Source organism: Talpa europaea (assembly GCF_964194135.1).
Source record: "Talpa europaea genome assembly, chromosome: 4".
Lineage (NCBI taxonomy): Eukaryota > Metazoa > Chordata > Mammalia > Eulipotyphla > Talpidae > Talpa > Talpa europaea.
This window is the reverse complement of record NC_140070.1, coordinates 66908663-66927823: the sequence shown is the minus strand read 5'-3', so window position 1 is coordinate 66927823 and position 19161 is coordinate 66908663.

Genomic DNA, 19161 nt, shown 5'->3' with positions numbered 1-19161 from the left:
TTAAAGATTTATTTATTTATATAAGCACTGGGTACAGTCAGAAGTGTGGGAGGATGAGAAAATTCACCAGAGCCAGAGCAGGGAATAGAACAGGCAGACTGATGAAATACACTGCTCAGGGGAGCAGCAGGCACGGCAGGAGAGGTCTGTCACGCCATGTGGGACCCTCACCGGTGGCTGGGATCGAACTGGAACTGCTCAGGCTGTGGGCAGCTTTGCAGCCCAGTGCTCAACCGCTGCACCATCAGGGGAGGCCCTACAAGCTACGTTCTTGTCAGAAGACTGAGCTATGGCTGGCGATGATTATCTTCAGCCTGGAGTGCCATACTCATTTCTCTAGAGAGAAGGCATCAGAGGTTTCAACCTGTAGCAAAAGGGTTGAAATCATGACAGGCCACAAGGTCAATGCCCTTTTAAAAATAGTCCTTTGTTCATCAATCCCTTGGTCAGCTACATACACTGTGGGGGCCATTGCCCTGTTACTCAAGATGTAACTTGCACTGCAGTTTAGCCTCTAACTCTTGACCCTAGTGGACTATTATAGTGACCCAATGCATGTGAGGATCCCTTACTGTGCAGGGTCATTCCCAATACACATTCTGTCCTTGGTCCAACCTTGCTGGGGCTGGCAATAAAATATCACCCTGCCACCCAAACCCAGGCCTAAACAAAATGTTTGTAGTCTGTATTTGTAGTCTGTATTTGCAGGATGTGGGTGGCTGCACAGTACAGCAATGCTTTCACAGAGTCTAAGCCACTTTCTCTGTTCCTTTCAATTAGAGTCTGTAATATATCCCATAGGCACTGGTCCAGCTGGCTAGTGTTGGTGTGGTGTCCTCAGCTCACAGTCCTTGTTTCAATAGGCTGTTGTACCATTCTATGATCCTTGCTGCCTTAGGATTATATGGTGTATGGAATTTCATTCAACACTCATGCCCTTTATCCACTCTTATCCCCAGACACCTGTAAAATGAGTTCCATGGTTGCTTTCCAGTACCTGTGGATTTTTGTATGCAACCCAGAGGAGCACTAGCACTGCCATAGCCACCTTCTGATCAAGGTGTTAGGCAGGGCAGGTGGTCAGCAGGCCAGTGGCAGTGTCAACACATATGACTGCATAACGTTGAACATCAGGGTAACACCTCAATAATTTTGATCTGCCAATGTGTGAGGGGCAACTGTTCCCATAGCACTTGATCTGTAAAAGCAAAAGGTCACCAGGGGTGGTCCCTTTCTGCTGGAAGGCCATGGTAAAAAAGAGCCTGAGTGACTCCATATTCCTTCTGAAGCACCACACATAGCATTCATTTAAGAAGAAATAAGAAATAAAAAAGTAAAAATTGGGCCTTCCTGTGAAGCTACCTGCAGTCTCTGCAGCATGAGTTTGATCCCAGCCGCCAGGGTGGTACCCACAGGGTGCAGCAGACCTCTCCTGTCTTGCTCACTGCTCCCAACAGCAGTGTATTTCATTCAGTCTGCCTGTTTTGCTTGCTCCTCTGTCTCTGGTGAATCCACTAAACCTCTACACTGTACTCCAGTTCTTTTATGCATAAATAAATGTCTTTAAAAAAAGTAAAAAAAAAAAAAATACAGGGCCTCCCTGGTGGCACAGGCAGTTGAGCGCCGCACTGTGAAACTGTCCATAGCCTCTGCAGCACGAGTTCGATCCCAGCCGGCAAGCAAGAATTCCACATGGTGTGGCAAACCTCTCCTGTCTCGCCCGCTGCTCCCCACAGCAGTGTATTTCATCAGTCTGCCTTTTCTGTTTGCCGCTCTGTCTCTGGTGAATCCTTTCGCCCTACCATGCATCCGGCCTATAGCCCAGCACTTGTATAAATAAAAAAAAAATAAATCTTTAAAAAAATTACAAAGATTTTGATGAAAATTAAATAAATTAATACATATCCCACTACTAGATACAATAAGCAGTCAGTAATATGCATTTTCTAAAATAAATAAGACCAATTCGGGCCTCCCCGGTGGCGCAGCAGTTGAGTGCTATGCTGCGAAGCTGCCCGCAGCCTCTACAGAGCCGGTTCAATCCCTGGCCACCAGGTGGGGGTCCCACATGGTGCAAAGACCATTCCTGCTGCCTGCTGCTCCCCTCAGCAGTGTACTTCATCAGTCAGCCTGCTCTGCTCTCCCCTCTGGCTCTGGTGACTTCTCTTACAACCCATGCTTCTGGCTGTACCCAGTGCTTGTATAAATAAATAAATAAATCTTTAAAAAAATAAATAATACCAATTCTTGTATCTACATAATTTTCAATTCAAAATATCAATAACCTATGGTAATTATATTAATATGTATTCAAACTATGCTTATACTATCATCTTCCCTATCAGTGACACAAACTCAGCAAGACTTATAAATATCTATGTCTTCTTTGATTTTTATTATGTTTTTGATCATTATATTTTTAATAATTTGCTGTCTTTGGATTTATACAGTTTAAAGTTAAGTCTCAGATATTCTATATACTAGATTTTTGACTTTCAAAGTTTATTTTTTTGGGGGCCTCTTTGGTGGCCGAGTGGTTGTCTCAGTGCTATGACCACTGTGGCCTGAGTTCTGAGTTTGAACCCAGTCAGGGAGCTAACACACATGGCTCAACAGACCTCTCCTGTCTCGCCCACAGCTTCCCATGGCAGTGCATTTCAGTAGATCTTCCTATTCTGCTTCCCATTTTGTCTCTGGTGAGTCCTCTCACCCCACTGCTAGCACCTCTGGCCTGTAGCTCTGTTCTTCTACACAAAAATAAATAAAATAAAAATCTTTATAAAAAAAGTTTAGTTTTTTGGGGGGAGTTTTTATTTTGTTTGTTTTGTTTTATTTTTGTTTTGTTATTCAATAAAATGTATAAAAATAAGGGGCATCCTTGGTGGCGCAGGCAGTTGAGTGCAGCTCTGTGAAGCTGTCGGCAGCCCCTGCAGGGCAGGTTCGATGCTGGCCCACCAGTAAAATAACCACATGGCGCAGCAGACCCCCCTGTCTTGACCGCTGCTCCTCTCAGCAGTGTACTTCAGTCAGTCTGCCTGTTCTTTTCCCCACTCTGTCTCTTGTGAATCCTCTCACCCTCCCGTACATTTGGCCTGTACCCGGATCTTGTATAAATAAAAAAATAAAATAAAATAAAAAATAAAAAGCATAAAAATAAAATGATTATTAATTAATAATGAGGGGCTTTGTTGGTGGCTCAAGGGGTTAAGATGCATCACTATGAAGCAATCCATAGCCACTGGGCAGTATGAGTTTGATCCCTGGCCAATGAGGTGACCCACATGGTAGAACAGACCTCCCCTGACTCTCCCACTGGTCCCCTCAGCAGTGTTATTTCATTACATCTGCCTGTTTTGCTCTCCACTCTGTCTCTGATGAATCCTCCCGCCCCCACACCTCTGGCCTGCACCCCAGTTCTTATAATCATAAATAAATAAATCTTAAAAAATGAAATTTATAAAAATAAAAATCTAAACAATAAAAAATAAAGACTCTCAACAGCAACAGAAATAGTGAAAATGTTCCCAACCAAATAAAATTTGTTACTACAAAGTCAAATGGAAAATTAAAAGAATTCAAAGAAAAATTCAAGAGGACCTAATACCTATCCTACTCAAACTCTTCAAATAAATTAAAGATAACATAATGTTCCAAATCTCATTTTTATTATTAAATTCACTTATTTTCTTACATGATTATTAATTATTATACAGTATTTTATTTCACCCGTCAGGTTTAATCCCAACAGTTCACCCACAAACGTGATCCATTACCACTATGCTCTCTTTTTGTAAGGACATTATTCCAATACCAAGAACATCACAAAATAAGAAAACTAAAGACCAATTCCTCTGATGATATACATTCAAGGCTACTCTATAAAATCTTAGCAAACTGAAATTAGCAATATATTAAAAGAATCATACATCATGGCCAAATGAGATTTTTTTAGTCATTTAAGGATGGTCCAACATATAAAAATTAAACAATATAACCCATCACATCACCAGAAGGTAACAGGGATATAAGGATAGTACAACATCCAAAAATTGATCAATATAATTCGCTACATCAAAAACAAAGGAAGAGAGGAAAGGAGGAAGGAAAGAAGGAAGGAGGGAAGGAAGGAAGGAAGGAAGGAAGGAAGGAAGGAAGGAAGGAAGGAAGGAAGGAAGGAAGGAAGGAAGGGAGGAAGGAAGGAAGGAAGGGAGGAAGGAAGGAAGGAAGGGAGGAAGGAAGGAAGGATCATGACAGGTTGTAGTGATGAAACTCTAAGGACATGTGGACTTATTTCTCTGTATCATTTATAGTGTTAGAAAACACTTTTGCATCAAATCAATTAAGTAATTAACTATCTAGCTTATAAAACATGTTCATATAAAAAGATAAAAAGAAATACTTTGATAACATTCAAGGAACAGAAGGTACAAACAGAACAGAACAGGTACAAGAGAAGGTGAAAAAGAATATATTTCCATTTTGTTAGGAACAAGAGAAGGATATACACTTGCAACATTACCAGGAAGGCTTAGCAAGAACATTAAGTAAGAGAAAGACAAAAGGAGTCCAAATTTAAACTAAATGAAATTATCACTATTCATACAAAGCATGGTAATATACATAGACAATCCAAAAGACTCGACAAAGCTCTGGTAGAAATAATAAATTAGTGTAGTAATGTGTCCGAATACAAAACAAGACATACATGTCTGCTGCATTTCTATATGCAAAAAATTAATTAAAGGAGAAATTTAAGAAAACAATTTCACTTACAGTCACACCAAGTGGAATGAAATACCCAGAAGTAAAAGTAATGAGGCAGAATAACAAAATATAAACAAGCCAGTCAAAAATGTGCAAAAGTTTCTGGACAAAAAAGACATTCAGATAGACTACAGAAACATGAGAAAATTGTTAAAAGTAAATTGTACTAAAAGAAATGCAAATCAAAGTGTTTTCAAAGGTGAAATCATATTGCACATAAACATTGAGAATAGCCCACATCAAAAATATTGGGAATAACAAATGTAACAAAGATCTGAAAAGAAGGAACAAATCATCTACTATTTGTGAGAATGTAATTTGGTGTAACATTTATGGAAAACAGTATGCAGATTCTGTAAAAATATTCAAAGGAAAATATCATTTGATCTGCAATAACAATGCTAGTTATTTACCCAGATTATATGAAAATATCATTTTTTTTTTTAGATTTTAAGAGATGTATATACTCTCTGGGCTATTCACAATAGCCAAGTCATGGGACCAAACTAAATGCACAATGGCAGAAGGCTGGGTAAATAAATTGTTAAATATATATTCAATAGGGGGGTCACACCCAGAATGGTGACTCCAACCCTTGTTAGGGAGGCAGCTGGAGTGACCAGAGGCCTTTGTTTTTGAGTAGGACCCCACCAGCTTCCCCAATACAAACAAAGATCTTGTGACTTCCTCCAGGACTCTCCAGGTTCACCTGCACTTGTGAGGCCCTGGCCCCTGTTGGACCCAGGCAATGCCAGTTCAAAGAGACAGAAGATTTTCCACCTTCTATAGGACACAGCCAGTGCCCCCATGGACCTACAAAGGCATTGTGACTTCCTAGAAGATCCCACCAGCATCTGCACAGAGAAGTGAGACCACAGACCTGTTAAAGGGAATGAACCAGAGGGGTCATAGGTGTCACAACCTACCATGAAATCCTGCCAGTGATTTGCTTAGATAGGTGAGAACCCTGATTCTTGAGAGGGAAGAAAAACCAACATGCAGCTGTTGGGATCTGAATTTAATAATGGGAAGAAAGAAAAACACACAAAGAATGGCACAATTAGTACCAAAGTGAATAGTACAGCACACAGAGAGAACAAAGAAACAGAACCCCTAGATATAGAAATAGACAATACTGACACTAGATATAGAAATAGACACTATGTCCTCTCTGTCTAATACATAGTAAGAAATGCAATGATAAAGCAATTCAGAAAAGAGGAAGAAAGCAAAACAAACAAATGAATGTAATTAGAAACAAAATGAATGAACAGAAGATAAGAAATTAAGCTCTAAATAAGATGAAATCAGAGTATGGGTTTTTTTTTAATTTAATTTAATTTATTTTATTTATTTATTTATTTATTTTAGATAATAAATTTTATTTTTATATTTCCCCATACAATTGCAAATGCCCCATTCTGACCCCAATCCCTCCCCTCCCGGGCCCCACCCCCAAAAAAGTGTCTCTGGTTCATAGTTTTCTGTTGATTTTGATTTTCACTTTCTTATATTCATTTTCCTGGTCCCTTATTTAAGTTTTCCAGATTCCTGCTATGAGTGAGACCATCCGGTATTTTTCTTTTTCTTTTTGGCTTATTTCGCTGAGCATGATCCCTTCCAGCACCATCCATGTTGCTGCAAATTGCATGTGTTTATGTTTTTTAAATGCTGAGTAATATTCCATGGTATATATGTACCACATCTTCTTGATCCAGTCATCTATTTTTGGGCATTTGGGCTGTTTCCAAAGCTTAGCTATTGTAAACAGTGCTGCTATAAACATAGGGGTGCAGGTATTCTTTGGAATTGATGTTTCTGTATCCTTTGGGTAAATACCTAGGAATGGAATTGCTGGATCATATGGAAGCTCTATGTTTAGTAGGTCCAGAAATCTCCACACAGCTCTCCATAGCGGTTGGACCAGTTTGCACTCCCACCAACAGTGCAGGAGAGTTCCTTTTTCTCCACAACCTCGCCAACATTTGTTGTTGCTAGTTTTTTTAATATGTGCCATTCTCACTGGTGTAAGATGGTATCTCATGGTAGTTTTGATTTGCATTTCCCTGATTACAAGTGATGTTGAACATTTTTTTCATATGTCTGTTTGCCATTTGCATTTCCTCTTCAGAGAAGTTTCTTTTTAGCTCTTCTGCCCATTTTTTGACTGGGTTATTTTCTTTGTTGTTGTTGAGTCTCAGCTCTTTGCAGATTTTTGTGATCAGTCCTTTATCATTAGTGTTGGGTGCAAAAATGTTCTCCCAGTTGGTGGGGTTTCTCTTTGTTTTTGTTATTGTCTCTTGCTGTGCAGAAGCTCTTTAATTTGATGTAGTCCCAGCTGTTTATCTTTGCCTTCACTATCATTGCTTTGGGTGATGTGTCTGTAAAGATGTCTTTTATATCATCCTCAATGGTGAAAAGCTGAAAGCAATTCCATTAAGATCTGGAACAAGACAAGGATGTCCACTTTCACCACTGCTTTTCAATATAATACTGGAAGTCCTAGCCAGAGCAATAAGACAAGAGAAAGACATACAAGGAATCCAAATAGGAAAAGAAGAAGTCAAACTATCACTATTTGCAGATGATATGATAATATACATAGAGAACCCCAAAAACTCCACAGAAAAACTAATTCAACTCATCAATAAATTCAGTAAAGTGGCAGGATACAAAATCAACACGCAAAAGTCAGTAGCCTTCCTATACACAAATAAATCTGAAGAAGAAGAAATAAAAAAAAAACATCCCTTTTAGTATTGAACCAAAAAAAATCAAATATTTGGGAATAAATCTAACAAAAGAGGTAAAGGACCTATACAAAGAAAACTATAAAACACTGTTAAAAGAAATAGAAGAAGACACAAAGAAATAGAAAGACAACCTGCTCATGGATTGGAAGAATAAACATTATTAAAATGGCCATCCTACCAAAAGCAATATACAGATTCAATGCTATTCCAATCAAAATTTCAATGTCATTATTCAAAGAAATAGAACAATTATTGATGAAATTCATATGGAATCACCAAAAACACCGAATAGCCAAAGCTCTACTGAAAAAAAAAAAGAAGGAAATGGAGGCATCGCACTCCCAGACTTCAAACTATACTACAAAGCCATAATCATCATAACTGCATGGTATTGGAACAAGAACAGACATACAGACCAATGGAATCAAATAGAAAATCCAGAAATAAACCCACAGATTTATGGTCAACTAATCTTTGACAAAGGAGCAAAGACTATGCATTGGAGCAAAGAAAGTTTGTTCAATAAATGGTGCTGGGAAAACTGGGTTGCTACATGCAAAAGAATGAAGCTTGACCACTACCTCACACCATACACAAAAATCAACTCAAAATGGATTAAAGAACTAGACATAAGACCTGAAACCATAAAATACATAGAAGGAAATATAGGTGAAACACTACGTGAGTATGGGGTTTTTTAAAGAGAAATACAAAAGATAAAAACTCAGGAGAAAGTCACAGAATTGTAATAGATAGGGGAACCAGTGAGTGTAAATGAAGATGCAGATGCATAAAAAAAAAAATTAGAGAAGTACAGAAATAAACAAAAAAAAAAACAATTGTGATACTCAAATATTTTCTATTCTTACTGATTCTTCTTCTTTTTAATTAACTAATGTATTTTTCTGTGTGATACCATTGGTGTATCCACATTAAGTATTACCACCATAGTGTATCCACCACCAATTCACCCATACTCCACAACTGCCAGCCAATGTGACTTCTTCTCATCCTGTTATTTCCCCTCCCACAAAGTTCATAGTGCTGATGCTTAACCTACTGCACCATCAGGAAGGCACCAGTAGATAATATTTTCAACTGAGAATGAATATAACATTATAGTTAATCAGGGCCTCCTTGGTGGCACAAGCAGTTGAGCACAGTGCTGTGAAGCTGTCCACAGCCTCTGCAGAGCAGGTACCATCCTGGCTGGACAGGGAGATACCCACATGTTGCAGCAGACCACTCCTGTCTCCCCCACTGCTCTCCTCAGCAGTGTGTTTCAGTCAGTCTGCCAGTTCTGTTTCTCCCTCTGTCTCTGGTGAGTCCTGTCACACTTCCACACATCTGACCTGTACCCCGGTTCTTGTATAAATAAAATCTTTAAAAATATATATTATAGTTAGGGCCTCCCCGGTGGCTCAGCAGTTGAGTGCTGGGTTGCGAAGCTGCCCAGAGCCTCTGCAGTGCCGGTTCGATCCCTGGCTGCTCCCTGGCCACTGGAGGAGCGTCCCACATGGTGCACAGACCTCTCTTGCCACCCGCTTCTCCCCTCAGCAGTGTACTTCTGTCCTTCTGCCTGCTCTGCTCCTCACTCTGGCTCTGGTGAATTCTCTCATCTTCCCGTACTTGTGACTATCCCCAGTGCTTGTATAAATAAATAAATAAATAGATAAATAAATAAATAAATCTTAAAAAAATAATAAAAGAAAAAAATATATATTATAGTTAAAAGAGGGTACAGGGACAAAGAATGAGGTGTGCAGGAAGGAGGCAGAGGACATATGTGTTTGGGTGGTTTGGCGGCAGGTGAAGGAAACATTGCAAACATGGAAGAACAAAATGTTAACCTCAAATTTAAAATAAAAATTATAGAAAATGAATATCCAATGGGATATTACTTAGCTTTTTAAAGGATGACATAGACATTTTAGGATAAAAATTGATGGCTCTTGAGGTTAATACTTTAAATAATGTAAGACAGAAAGTGAAAGACAGTTACTAGCTAGTGGCACTCATTTGTGAAATATAAATGCCAATGAAATTGGTAAAGCATAGCAAAGATAATTATTCAAGTCTAATTAAGGAAATAACACAGGGAAAATAAAATATACCAGTCTACGAAACCTAAAAGAACACCTGGTAGCTGAATGCAACCAGACCTGCACCAAGAGAGAATTAGTGAAAATAACAAAAATTCAAGACAAAAAAAGAATATTGAAAGTGACTGGTAGAAAAAGCAGGTAACATGTAAATGTATTTCCATCAGGATAAAATCTGACATTTCAGCAGATCTTCTACAGGTAATGGGGGAATGGAATGATGTATTCAAAATAGTCAAAGATAAAAACTGCCAGTCAGTAATGTTATATCCAGAAAGACTCTCATATTCAAAGGAGAAATAAAGAAATTTGTAGATATAAATAAATGAATAAATATATAAATAAATAGCTGAACGAGCTTGCAAACATTAGATCTCACCTGCAAGGAATATTGAAATGTGTTTTCAAGTGAAGATAAATAATTCACAAAAAAACAAATTAGGAGGCAAATAAATAGGACAAGAAAATTAAAAACAGTATGAATAGCAAATACCCATATATCCATAATTAATCTAAATTTAAATGGAATGAACTCTCCAATCCAAAGGCACAGATTGGGTGTCTGGATCCAAACAAAAACAAAACAACTTGGTGTTGATACTGGCAGCCTCATCTGAGATTCAAAGATACACATAGATTCAAAGTAAGTGACTAGAAAACAACGCTACAAGCAAGTGGGACCCAAAATAATTGCAAATATAGCAATAATGAGACAAATATTAACACCTTAAAAACAGACACTGATGACAACACAATGGAGGTAGGGAACTTCAACGTGCCATTTAAATTAACTATATATATATATATATATATATATATATAGAGAGAGAGAGAGAGAGAGAAAGAGAGAGAGAGAGTATTCATGGTTCTGTTGAATGAATAAAATGCAAAAGCAAAAAACAAACAAATCTATAAATCATTTTAAGATTTATTTTTTATTGGTCCTCCCTGGTGGCATGGGTGGTTGAGTGCAGCACTATGAAGCTGTCCTCAGCCTCTGCAGTGCAGGTTCGATCCCAGCTGGCTGGTGAGATACCCATATGTTGCCACAGACCTCTCCTATCTCGCCCAGTACTTCCCTCACCAGTGTATTTCAATCAGTCTGCATATTCTTTTACCTACTCAGTCTCTGGTGAATTCTCTCACCCTAACACACATCTGGCTTGTACCCAGTTCTTCTATGCATAAATAAATCTTTAAAAAATGATTTGTATTTATTTATGCATACAAGAACTGGGGTATTAGGGGATGTAGACCAGAGGTGCAGGGGTGGGTGAGAGAATTAACCAGAGACAGAGTGGAGAGCAGAAAAGGGCAATCTACTGAAATACACTGCTGAAGGGAGCAGCAGGTGAAGCAGGAGAGGTCTACAGTACCATGTGGGTTACTCCCTGGCCAGGATCAAACTCATACTGCAATGGGTCAAGATAGCTTGATAGCACTGAGACTTAAACCACTGCACCACCATAGAGGGCCATATAAATTATTATTAATAATCTTCCTCAAGAGTGAAGAGTAAAATTTGTACTCCAACCATATACAATTATTTTACAGTCAAACATGCTTTCAATTTAATAACACAAGTTGATAACAACACAGGTTAGATATTAATAACAATGACTGGGAATTTGAATGAATGGATTAATGCTAAAGTGAATAAAAGTTTACAAAATAATTATAAATGCAATTAACACATTCATAATTTATTTCTTAAATATTTATTTATTATTTATGCATACAAGAACTGGGGTATAGGCCAGAGGTGTGGGGGGTGAGAGGATTCACCAGAGACAGAGTGGGGAACAGAACAGGCAGATTTGCTGAAATACACTGCTGAGGGAGCACCGGGCGAGTCAGGAGAGGTCTTCTGCACCGTGTGGTTTAGCTCCCTAGCCGGGGATCGAACTTGTGCTGCAGTGGCTGCGGACAGCTTCATAGGTTGCGTCTTAAGCCATTTCACCACCAGGGAGGCCCCAAATTCATAATTTATTTTTAAAAACTGAGGATGGAAACAATTGAATTTATATTAATATATCTGATGCAAAGAAAATAAGCTTTGAATCAATTTAAAATATTTTAAAAATGTGTATGAATATATTCCTTAAAATGTAAATATTGTATCTAAAAACTTTTTTTATAAATCACCTTAATGAAATCTTGTATTATCTCGTGAAAATGGTGCCAATAAAAATGTACATGATATACTATAATGTACATATACACACACATATATATTACTTTTAAATCTTGAAATTATATATATATATACACATTGCTTCTATTTGTGTGTTTGTGTATAAACACACATAAATATATAAAATATACACACACATATATTACATAGTGCCAAATTTTGAAATACTTGCTGTTGGAAATTTTTACAGCAGCTTGAAGTTTTCCTATTTCAAAATTCTTCAGTGAAACATGATTGGCTTACATTCTTTTAGTGTTTTGAAAGTATAGGCTCTCTCACTTCAGGTGTAGTCACCATAGCATACACACAACCAAACCATTAATCTTCCTCAAAAATAATTGACCGTGTTCTCTCCTTATCCTTTTCTGGCCCCATTCCACTCTTGATGACTCAGTTCTATGGCTCTGTTATGGTAAATGGTTTTCAGGCTTTTCTGCCCTCCCACCATTAGGATTGTCCTGCCTGATGGGGCACCTGCGGTTGTTACATTGTTGCTAACTGACTTGTTTACTTCTGTGGACCATGGGAGGGTTATTGAGATATTCACCAAGAGAAGGAGAAGTAGGGGGGAAAAGAGGTTGGAGAGAGACGGAGAGTAAGAGGCCAGAGAAGCCCAGCATGAAGACTTGCCAAGGGCTTGGAGGCCCTGCCTTCCGTGTACTTGTTTGCCACACTACATGTACAGCTCAATAAAAGCCTGAGAAACCCACTGAGGGCTCCAGGACTCCTCCTTTAACCGGTCTGCTTGGATCATAGATAACCTGCTCTGTGGCCATCCTGCCCCTACAATTGGCGTAAGTCAACAGTACGATCCTATGCAGATGGGTGTGGCGCCCTCTGAAGATGTCAGGAGGGACTGAGGAGGAGCAGACTGTTTGCCTGTGACAACGCTGGATGTGTCTTGGCAGCACAGGTGGTAACCAGAGTCCAGTAGCTATAGAAAGAGCTGAAGACGCTGCAGGAGCACAGGAGGTGGACAAGGCCCAGGAGCTGCGGGATGAGACCTCAAATGGAGGAGGAGATGGCCTGAGAGGACCAGCCCATGACCCCTGAGGCAGCAGAACCGTCGGGTAAGAAGAACCATGATTCGGCGCTCGCCCAGTGCTGATGCAGGATAAGACTGATGGATTTGGACTGACAATCCCACCTGAAGGTGGAGGAACTTTGGCAGGGTAATGTTGTATTTTGGGGACCCTGTGGGAGGATGGTATTGTTTGTACACCCCAGGAGATGGGAATCATGGGGTGGCCAGTGGACCTTGATGGCCAGAAGCAGCCTGTGCACTGCCCAGCAGCTAGGCAGAAGGTAAAAGCCAACTTAGAAAGGCAAAAGCTGGGCCTCCCCAGTGGTGTGGTCATTGAGCGCTGGGTTGCGAAGCTGCCCGCAGCCTCTGCAATGCTGGTTCGATCCCGGGCCACTGGGTAAGGGTCCCACTGATAGGAGTTGGCGCCTCAACTCTGTCCAGAGTTCCCAAAGACCACACGGTGCCAGAGATGCAAAAACAAAAAGCTTTATTGCTAGCTTAAGCTCGGGTCCGACTCTGCCTGGTGTACTGACACAGCAGTCTCATCAGGTTGAGAGAGGGACCCCCTCCCAGAGCAACCAGCTATTCTTGTACTTTTTTGACAGGATGCAGGGAATTTTCACACCTGGGGCAGGGTCCACCCTGATTGGATAGCTCTCATGGTGCCAGCTAGGTTTCATTTACCCTTGGCATGTGGTTTTTGCCCCGAAACGAAACTAGCTGTGCCCTTTTGAGATGGCAGTTATTTCTCAAAATGGCTTCAGTCTTGCTCATCTTACACCACATGGCGCGCAGACCTCTCCTGCTGCCCACTGCTCCCCTCAGCAGTGTGTTTCGTCGGTCTGTCTGTTCTGCTCCCTGCTCTGGCTCTGGTGAATTCTCTCATTCTCCTGCACTTTTGACTGTACTTGTATAAATAAATAAGTAAATCTTAAAAAAAATTTAAAAAAAACTGGTGCTGAGATTGGGAAGCCCTGAGAGGCTGTTAAGCAGCCTGAGTATGCTAAGGAAGGCCAGTGAGTCTCTTAAAATCATCTGTGGGTGATGCCCTTCTCACAGTTGAGAGAGGGTGAATTGTTGAAGACCCTGTCCTTTGGGGACGGGTTGGGTGGAGAACATGGCTTGCGGAAGAGAGGCCGCATGTGGAGCTTGTATCCACGGATCCCTGGCCCATGTGCATGCGCAATGGGTGGCCTGAGCGCGGGGTCTGCGTGTCACATTGGTGGCTATGAAAGCCCAGTGGAGCGACCGCAGACAGAAAACCCTAAGGATTGGGTGATTAACCCCAAAGTATAGAATCGCCAATCCAAGAGTGCATCCTGGGTGTTGATGCAGTGTGAGGCTTGTGGCTGAGACTACAGCCAGAGAAGGCCAGGAAGCCTGACAGCTCCTGTTGTATGATGGTAGATGCTGAGGGGTTCCCCCCTTGAATGAGCAGTGCCTTTGGCAGCAGAAATGGTGGCTTATCTGCTGGTGCCAATAATCATCTTTTGCCACTAGGTTGGTTCCCTGCTTGGAATTATTTATGTTGCTCGGGAAAACTGTATATAACTTACATGTAGAATATATGGCAGAAAACCCTGAGGGGGTAGGTTGTAGGGTAAATGGTTTTTCAGGGTTTTCTGAATTCCCACCATTAGGATTGCCCTGTGAGATGGGGTACCTGCAGTTACATTGTTGCTAACTGACTGACTTATTTCTGTGGGCCATGGGAGGGTTATTGAGATAGTCACCAAGAGAAGAAGGGGGCAGGGAGGGTTAAGGCAGGAGAGAGAAGGAGAGAAAGAGGCCAGAGAAGCCTCTGGCCTCCTGGCCCCCCAGCACCCCTGCCTGGCATTACCTGTTTGCCACACTACATGTACAGCTCAATAAAAGCCTGAGAAATCCACTGAGGGCTCCAGGGCTTCTTTACCCACCTGTCTGCTTGTATCCTGGAAACATGCTCAGTGCACATCCTGCCACTACACCATGTTTCAAGGGTTGATTTTAAAGTTTGGCTTTGTCTTAATCTGTTTCATTTCTCTGTGTCCCACACATATAAGTGACACTATTTGGTCTGCATCTTTCCCTTTCTATCTTATTTCACTTAGAATCACTTTCATCTCCTTTCATGTTGCTGCAAATTGCATGAGGAGAACTTACACCATTTCCTTAAGTTGGATCTTGTAAACAATGCTGCAGTTAACACAAGAGTAAAAATTTTGTTTCAAATTAACACTTTTATATTCTTTGGGTAGATATCTAGAAGTGGAATTGCTGAGTCACAAAGACTACATTATAAATGAGAAGAATATTAGACTGATCACTCATTTACTTCCATGCTCATGGGATGGTTTAAAATAGTAGATTTATGTATTATGACCTGTTTGTAACCATGAGCCTTCAAAACTAGAAATACTATAATTTCCACACTCATTTGAATCAATTTTTTTTTTTTTTTTTTTTTGCATAGAACTGTGGTGTAGGCCAGAGATGTCAGGGGTGAGAGGATTCACTAGAGATAGAGTGGGGAGCAGAAGAGACAGATTTACTGAAATACACTGCTAAAGTGAATAGTGGAGCTAGACAGTAGCAGTCTGGAATCACTTGCAGGCCTTGTTGGTAAGAGTGCTGAGACTTAACCCCTGGGCCACCAGGGAGACCTATTGACACCTTTGATCTGTTGCTAGCATCTACATTAGACATTTCTCTGTTTAGATATATATTATAATTTACATATAACACATTTCAAAGTACTTTCCTGAAATCTTGGTTTCCTATCAGGGCAAAAAAAAAAATAAAAAGCATTTTCAATCATACTAGCTATATGCCCTTGTGTCAGAATAAAATTTAAAAACAGCCTCATGTGTAACCATCACCTAAAATAAAGGGCAAGTCTGAATTTATTTAAATTCAGAATGAATAGGCTTTGGATTTGAAATAATGATCACTTTCTACATAATTTATAATATTTTCCACACATATGACTGAATAAGCCTTCAGAAGTTGTGTCCTATGATGTAATTATTTCATTTTATTGATCAGGCTTTTAATTCAGAATTCTTTCATAGGATGTATCCTTGACAGGCATATTTTCTTCATAAATTAAAAATGGACTTTTAATATCTTTAGTTGGAATCCTTATTTTAAAGTAAGAGGTAAAACTACCACTATTTACAAATGGCATGATCAAATATATATATATATAAAATTATAAATAATAACTGAGTACAGTGAAGTTAAAGGATGAAGTAAAGTAAAACAGTAAAGTTTACAGGATGAAACACCAATATCCAACAATCTTTCTTTCAGTATGCAAATCATGAATTAGTAGAAATAAATTAAGGGGGAAATCTTATTTATAATTGTATCTAAGCAAAATATCTAGAAATAAACTTAACAAAAAAAAAAAAAAGTGATAGACCTGCACACTGAGAGCTATGTATCATTAAAAGAAAAGAAGAAGACAAAAAACAAAGGCCAAAATATCCTGCTGAAGAATTAGAAGACTTTACTTTGTAAAAGTGGCCATTTCATCTAAAAGAAACCTAAATATTGAGTGTAATCCCTATTAAAATTTGAGTGGCTCCAGTGGCATAGTTTAAGGGAAATTAAACAAACAACACTAAAATTTATATGGAACTTCAAAAGACCCTGACTAGTCAACCTAATCTAAAGAAAAATTATTTTTAGCTGATGTCATGATTTATTTTAAAGAAATCAAAAATATCACTAGTCTCACAAGTATTGTGTAATAATTACATGGGATTAAACATGAAACTCAATAAAGTCCCTTATTGCATACACAGTGTTAAAAGTGAATACATTTTAACTTTTCTTATACTCAATAGCTATAATATAGAACTTCAAATCTAAAATTTATTCAAAAATTAGGTGGAGATTAATGATCCAACCTAGATTACCACATAATAGTCTCTCTGACATTTAAATCTTAACATATGTTTTCTAATCTATTTTTAACATATAAATAATAAAAAAACAATGAAGGGACTCCCCGGTGACACAAAAGGTTAAGACACAACCTATGAAGCTATCTGCACACACTGCAGCACAAGTTTGATCCCCGGTCAGGGAGCTACTTACATGGTGCCGCAGACCTCTCCTGACTTGCCCGCTGCTCCCCTCAGCAGTGTATTTCAGTAGATTAGCCTGTTGTGCTCCCCATTCTGTCTCTGGTGAATCCTCTCACACCCTACACCTATGGCCTGTAGCCTAGTTCTTGCATGCATAAATAAATAAATCTTTAAAAAAATCAATTATGAAGTTTTGTTTGGGACATGTATCATGCTCCGACACTTGATTTTACTCATATATGGAATACAGAAAAAACAAATCAAAAAGTCAGTCAAAACTGAACATAAAATAAACCCTACAAATGTGACTTTAAAACTGAGGGCACTAGAGAGGGGAGGGGTGGATAGAGGATAAAGAGGGAAAGGTCAGTTATGGACTATGGTAGAGGAATATGGATGCTTTGTTTTTTTTTTTTTTTTTTTTGGTAACAGACCCTGGGATAGGTGATGCCCCGTGTTTATCAATCATATACAATGCTGTTAACCATGTTATCATAACAGTATTAAAAATAAAGAAAAAATAAGAAAATACGTAAAACCATAATTTGATTATTGGTAGACACAATTCCTACACTGGAAAAAAAACAAAGCAAAACACTGCTCAATGCCTCAAATAACAATGGAAAGTTGTAATCAGAATAATCTTCCAATTATTACAGCTGACTCTAAAAATTCAAGTCGAAGTGTGCAGATATCTTTTTATTTCCATCAAAAAATATCTTGTGTATATAAATTGTATATTTAACATATCATTAGATAGAGAGATAGAGAAGCAGATCAAAATACATAAATAGAATGTGAAGTGCAATAAATTGGGGGACAGACAAACAGGTTGGGAGAAACCTTTATATATATATATATATATATATATATATATATAAATTATATATATATATATACACACACACACATTTTTCTTGTTTTAATTGCTATGTCAGGACATCAATAAGTGTTTTGCATTAAAAATGTAAAGCACAAATGCCTCCCTGGTGGCTCAAGCGGTAAGTCTCAGCACTACGAAGTTATCCACAGACACTGCAGCAGGAGTTCTAGCCAGGCCAGGGAGATACACACATGGCACAGCAGACCTCTCCTGTCTTGCTTGCCGCTCCCCTCAGCAGTGTACTTAGGTCAATCTGCCTGTTCGGCTCCTCACTCTGTCTCTAGTGATTCCTCTCACCCATGCATCTCTGGCTTATACCCCAGCTCTAGTATGCATGAATAAATAAATTTTAAAAATGTTTATGAAAATGAAATAAAATAAAAAAATTAAAGCACAAGATAGCAACATTGCTGTACATTTAAAGATTTTTTGAAATATTTATTTATTTATGCCTGCAAGAACTGGGGTACAGGCCAGAGATGTGCGGGAATGAGAGAATTCACCAGAGACAGAGTGGGGAACAGAAAAGGCAGACTGACTGAAATACACTGCTGAGGGAAGCAATGGGTTAGTCAGGAGAGATCTGCGCCATGTGGGTAGCTCTCCAGCAGACAGACTCATAGGTTGTGTCTTAACCCCTTGCGTCACCAGGGAGGCTCACATTTAAAGATTTTTTCATATTGTATTAGCTGATAAATTGAGAATTCAAAGAAGTGGACCTGATAAAATTTAAATCAAAGGATACAAATGACATCCTTTTGAATCATCTATCTCTTTGACCTGAATTTTGGCAATCTATTTTTTTTAACTTTTTTTTTTTTAAGATTTATTTATTATTTATTTATTTATACAAGCACTGGGTACAGTCAGAAGCGCCGGAGGGTGAGAGAATTCACCAGAGCCAGAGCGGGGAGCAGAGCAGGCAGAAAGACCGAAGTACACTGCTGAGGGGAGCAGCGGGCAGCAGGAGAGGTCTGCGCGCCATGTGGGACCCTCCTCTGGTGGCCGGGGAGCAGCCGGGGATCGAACCGGCGCGGCAGAGGCGGCGGGCAGCTTCACAACCCAGCGCTCAACCACTGCGCCACCGGGGAGGCCCGGCAATCTATTTTAATGTAAACATTTAACTACTTTATTCTTGCTTTGTTAATTTAATTTTAACTAATATAAATATACTCATATGCTTCACTGCTATACTAATTTGTGTTACAGAGTGAGAGTTCACATGCTATTTGTAAAAAATGAAGTGTCATTTATGTAACATAATTCAGATAAAAATGTGTATAATGTATAAAACCATGCTTAAATATGTAGAAAAAATAGTCTATTATAGGTAAGATTTCCAGAACTTCTTGATTATAACATTCTTTT